The sequence below is a fragment of the Lissotriton helveticus genome, chromosome 1_2, assembly GCF_964261635.1.
Source record: "Lissotriton helveticus chromosome 1_2, aLisHel1.1, whole genome shotgun sequence".
Taxonomy (NCBI): Eukaryota; Metazoa; Chordata; class Amphibia; order Caudata; family Salamandridae; genus Lissotriton; species Lissotriton helveticus.
Genome location: NC_136058.1, coordinates 133486616 through 133492615, shown reverse-complemented (window position 1 = coordinate 133492615; position 6000 = coordinate 133486616).

The following is a 6000-nucleotide window of genomic DNA, read 5'->3' as shown; positions in this document are numbered from 1 at the left end:
CAACAACGGCCTTGGTGCCGGCCCTCTTGCAATCGGTGGGCACAGCTCAAGAGTGGAGGCGTTGCGGCATCCCTTGCCTGCAGGTCCAGGCTACTGCAGGAAGAGTCAGCACCAGTGACAATGTGTGCCTAAAGACCGGTGATTGGAGTGGGGAGAGAGCAGTAGGACACCAGCGTGAGGTAGGGCGTCCTCTCTTTTTTTACTTCTGAACCTATCTCCCACCCGAGACGAAGGTAAGAATCCGGATTGTCACCTTGAGGATCCTTTGATCTTATATTCAATCTAGATTGCTTCCTGTGGAATTCCTTGTAGGCAGAGGGGGCCCACCTAGGATTGGTGTGCTGCAGGAGGGGCCCCAGCATTGTATGAAAAGATGTGTTGTGCATTCACAGCATAGTGGTATTTCACTACTTAATATGTGCAGATATACCCTGCGCACTAGGGCTATTAAGTCTGAATTAGGTTTAGGTACCCTAGCACCGACCCAGGTCTCACCTCCTGTTGCAGAATTTAGGGTATCTGCTAGGCAGGGCAAGTGGAAAGCTATTATGGAAACCATCACTGTAGTAAGTGGAAGAGGGAGAGGTAGGGGGAAGAAAGACCTCTCTTACAAAGTGAAACTCACACCCTCTTTAAAAACGTTCTACAAGATTTTGTCTACTCCTACGAATCGGGGGTCTAAAAAAAGGAAGCTCTTTGGCGTCCAATAGCCCACAACTTGCTACCTCATCAAATGTATTCCTGTTAAAGTCTCCAGATTGGCCAGTTTAATCCCTGAACAACATGCAGTCTCTTGCTTCACCTGGCCTAGTGAGTAGGACTGGGGGAGTGGAAACTGAAGCAATTGAAGTATACAGAGAGCATCCACCAGTTATACATCCCTCTGTTGGAACCTCTAATAGATTTTCGATATTGGAGGCCCAAGAGGACCAGCCGGGCTCCCCCCCTCATCGGAATATGTAAATTTAACACCCCCAGTAGTAGTTTCTGCTGGGGCTGGTACTAGGACATTAGCAGACATTCTACTGGCCCTTAAGGAGGACATAGGGAAGAGATTTACATTCTCAGAGTCCAAACAAGCCGCGATCCAAGCATCATGCGAGGTGTTGCCCATAAATTGGAAGAAGTTTCACTGAGAACAGATGTACTAGAAAAGGAGATTCCTAAAATAAAGGAGGCATTCTACTCCTCTACAATGGAAATGGCTAAGTTAGTCAACCAAAATAGAGAACTAAAAGATGACTTGGATCGCCTGGAGAACAATTCGAGAAAAAACAATCTAAGACGGTTAAATGTGCCCGAAGATCTGGAAGGAGCAGATGTCAAAGGTTTTGTGATTTCTCTGTTAAAAGACTCGGGTTTGAAGGACTTCTCGGAGTTAGATCTGGCACACAATATCCAATGGATCCATCGGGATCCGTTTAAGAGAAATCCTGCAAAACAGAAGCCAAGGAAAATCTTAGTAAATTTCCTCACGTACACTATAATAGAAAAGATTTTATCCTTGGCTCTGAAAGAAGGTTTGATAAAAGCTAAATCTTTCTCCAACCCCTTCGCATTTACTATTAGGTCAGATATCACCCATATCACAGCATCAAAAGAATGGGAGCTTGGTAAAAGAATGGAGATCTTAAACTCATTGGGGGCCAAAGCTCAATCAAGATTTCCAGCATCTTTGCGTATCATGTGGAACAACCACATGCACATCTTACGTTCAATAGAGGAAGTGGATGCTCTTATTGATAAAATAAGGAATGAGTGGGGTGTAGGGATGTGGGGGGTCATTCAACTATGTGTAGGGCTTCTCGGGGGGGGCGGGTTGGTATTAAATTAAAAAAGAAAGTGTTTTCTATTGTTACGTCCGGGGGACTGAGGCTATATGGGCAATACCTAGAGTAGGGGGGTTCCCCAGAGGGGGTGAGGGGGTTGAGGGGTCACGAGGGCAGGGAGGGAGTGGATTGGGGGAGCACGGGTGGGGCTGCAGTGGGAAAAAAAATCTAAAAAATATCCTCAATCTCAACCTTAATCTTAATCTCAAATCAGTATGAAATCGTTGGTGTAAAGTTTTGACATCAGGTGGAGGGAGTTGCCTCAATGTGTAGCAAAATAAAGTTTATCTCGCAGAATGTAAATTAGTTGAGATGTCCACGTAGACAAAGATTGGTCATGAAATATCTAGAACAATCACCTGCCCAAGTTTGACTCCTCCAGGAAACACATTTAAGCCATTCAAAATGCAGGGTCATCTTTGCTAAATATCATTGGGTAGAATACTTTTGTTCTTCGGAGCAGGTAGAGCATAATAAAGGGATGGCTATTTTGATTAAATCAGGGGCTAGATGTATTATTAAATCAACATCAACGGATCATACAGGGAGCTGGATCATTGCCCTGCTGGATATAAGAGATTTGGAGCTAACTGTTGCCTCCTTTTATGGCCCCAATGTTGACGATCTGACACACATTTGTAAATTGCAGTCTAAATTAACAGAAGCCACTTCACCTATAATAATTGGCGGCATGTCCTTTTTGATCCATTAAGAGACAGATCAAACTAGAGTTATGTTGGAGCTCCACGTATTCGTCGGGCCTTGGCTCATATGATACACGACGGAGTGCTTGCCGATGTTTGGAGGGCAAAGATGGGTGATAAACAGTGTTACACTTTTTTCAGTAAAAAAACTTTGTCATTCATCCAGAATCGATTATGTTCTAGTTGATAGTTTGGGCCTGGAAAATGTACCTGCTATCTCCATCCTACCCAGTCTACTATCAGATCATGCCCCCATCTTTTTGTATATCTTGGGAGGAGGTATAGCCTCAAGCCTAGATGGACACTAAAAAGGGCAATGCTGTCCATATTGGATGTCCATGTCATGCGGGAGCACGAACAAAACTAGGTAGCCGCAACTGGTGCGGAGAACGAAAAGGACCATCCATTGGGACCAGCAAGGCCCGAGGGACTCACCAAGATCAGGAGAGTCAGCTCATTAAAGCAAAGGAAGACCCTCGAGAGGACCCACAGGCCAGAGGCACAGGTGTCACAAGAAGACCTTTCTATTGACTGCTCAGCGTTGAAGAAGAGTGGATTAATTCTCTCCCTTACAGAGAATCCTATCTGGATCTCTGAAAATCACTGATTCATCCTAGAGCTACTCTATGAGCTCTTTGTATACTCCCTGGTAGATTGTTTCCTAGTTTCTTCAGGCGATTTGCTTAGTGGATTATTCAACACCTCATTGAAGGTGCGATTCTGATAAGAAATATTAAGGCTACTACTTGTTGGTACTACATGCTGTTATTCTGGCTCAGTCCTGATGAATGCACGACGTGATGATTAAAATTCGCACACATAAAAGGGTCGAAACATCGATGATATTCTCTGGTATTCCTGCAAACATGCAAAGCTTGTCCCACGTGTAAATATTGATAGGAAACTCACTTGGACAGGCGTCTGTTTCTACAGGATACCCCGAAAACAAATAATTTATGTATGATTTTAATTGGTGTCTGTTCCAAGTCCATGATCTCAATGCACTTTTATTTTTTTGTCTATGTCTCTGGTCCTTGTTCTTTCAATGTTTATGTTCCTTAAAAGTCTGGTGCTATTATGTAATGTATTGCGGTTCATTATCCGTTCCAGCACGTTATGATATATGATTATTAATGCACCATAAGATTCTTAATTTTGGTAGTCGATGTCATTTGATTTATGGTCTATATAAAAGCATGATTGAGTCATCAGACCTTCATAAAATATTTGTGTAATAAGTACAGTTTTTTGTGAAAGAAATATAACTCCCCACAGAACCAATACTGCCAGCAGATCTCAAGCAGCTCACCAAAGCCGGAGGCCCACCATGCAGGAGAGGCAGGGAGGACTCTGTTTTTCAGGAAGTTAGGTGCTGGAGGCTGGAGCCAAAAGATCTTTGGAGTGCAAAGCCAACAAGCTTGGCAATGACAACTTGACAGAGGGCACAGGATGTTCAGTCAGATGGGGGATACTATCATACAAAGTGCAGCGAAGACAGTTCAGGTCTCTAAGGAGGCCACAGAACCAACACCTGTGGTGTTGAGCCTTGAGATGTCCATGGGACATCAGGAGCAGCAGACTGGTCCACTTCATTGTGGTGACAGCAGATGCAGGGGAGTGACTCCTTCACTTCAAGGGAAATTTCTACGGGTGTCCTTGAGGTCCACAGGCCTTTTTGATAAACTGAATGAAGCACAGACGAAGGCGACTTAAGGAACGGAGCAGCAGGAGTCGTCCTATGTGCAGTCATGGTTCCAGTCGAAGTGTCCAGACGATTGAAGAGTGATGTAGTTTCAGGGTAGTCTGGTCCCATGATGAATCTGAGGACCCACCCACTAGGGAGCCCTTAGAGTACCCATGAGAAAGGGTTGGGATGACTCAGGGTTCTCTCACAGAGGAAGGGCTGGACAGAGCGGAGGATACTCCCCTACCCCCTGTCCAAATTCACACCACAGCGGGAACAAAGTGTTCCTGAACTAGTTTAAACTGGAGTGTGGAAGGAGGGCACCAAATGTGCCCTTCAAAGCAGTCCAATGACACTGGCAAGCACTCCCCTCCCAGCCCAATACACTATGTCCTGTCTGGGGGGTCCCACCTCCCTCCAACAGGAAACCCATTGTTCTACCTTCTCCTGCTAGAGATTGGCTCAGCAGCAGGGGGGCAGCATCATGTCCGTGGTCTGTAGAATTAATAGCTTGCTTGCAGACTCCGTAAGGCTATTACCGGGTGTACAGGGGGTCTCCTAAGGGACCTAAGTACATTGGATCATACTTCCAACACTGGAATCGGTGTTGGCGTATGATTCCAACAAGTTTGATACCATATATGACTGGGTTCAGTGCAACCATTATATAGTTATAGTGGACATCAGTCATTATGAGATATCTATGTCTTAAAACGGCTGACCGCACTTACAAACCCTGGAGAATCTACTCCAGGATTTGTAGGGTTTTCCTGCTGATGCAGGGGCACCCTCACACTTATAACCATGCACCCTTCCCTAAGGACTGAAGAGCCTACCATACGGGCAGCTTATATGTTTTAAGTGCCGTGACCTAATATATAAGGAAACTTAAATCTGTTGTGAGAGGTGCAAGCACTAACTCACACAGGCTGCAATGGCAAGCCTATAGTCGCAGTTCAAGTGGTCACCCAGGGGTGGCACAATACATGCTGCAGCCCATGGTAGAACCCTGATGTACGTATGCCCTGGGTACCTTAGTACAATATACTAGGGCTTATAAAGGTCCACCACTAGCCAATTGCAGAGGTACTAAAGTACTTACCAGAATCAATTTAAGGGAGAGAGCACAACTCTTGGGGTCTTGATTAGTATAATCCTAGCAGATAAAGTCAAAAATACATCAACACCAGGCAAAAAGTAGGAGTAGCCATGAAAGCAGATGCTACTTTCCTACAGGTTTCTTAATAAAATAAAATTAAGCACATTCAACGGATACTGTCATAAATATATTTCACCAGCAATTAAGGATGTTGTCTTGTATAATGGCAGATGAATGGCATTTTATGAACAAGTGCTTCTGACCTCACTGTGTAAAATAGTATGCATAACACTTATGCAATAATTCACTCAATAGAAAACATTTCTTGTAATAAAAAGTGTCTTAATTTGGGCATCCAAAACAGGTTATAATATTAGCTTTCAGTTTCGGGCTTCTAGACAGGTCAAGTCATGTATCGAAACATCCCAGCAGAACCATACTGTACATGACATATGTATCTGACATGTGCCACATGAGAACTTGCACTGTCCAGAAGTAACTCCTACTCTGAGAACAGTGTTTCTGCGATCAAGGGCGTAGGAGACATTTCTTGGGGAGAAAAATGGCAGCTAAGCAAGGAGTCTGGCTCAGCTGTAACAGCCAAAGCAGCAGCTGAGCTGTCAAAATAAGTTAAGCAAGCAACAAATGCCATGATAAGATAGGATAAACACTTTAACCCCTTCG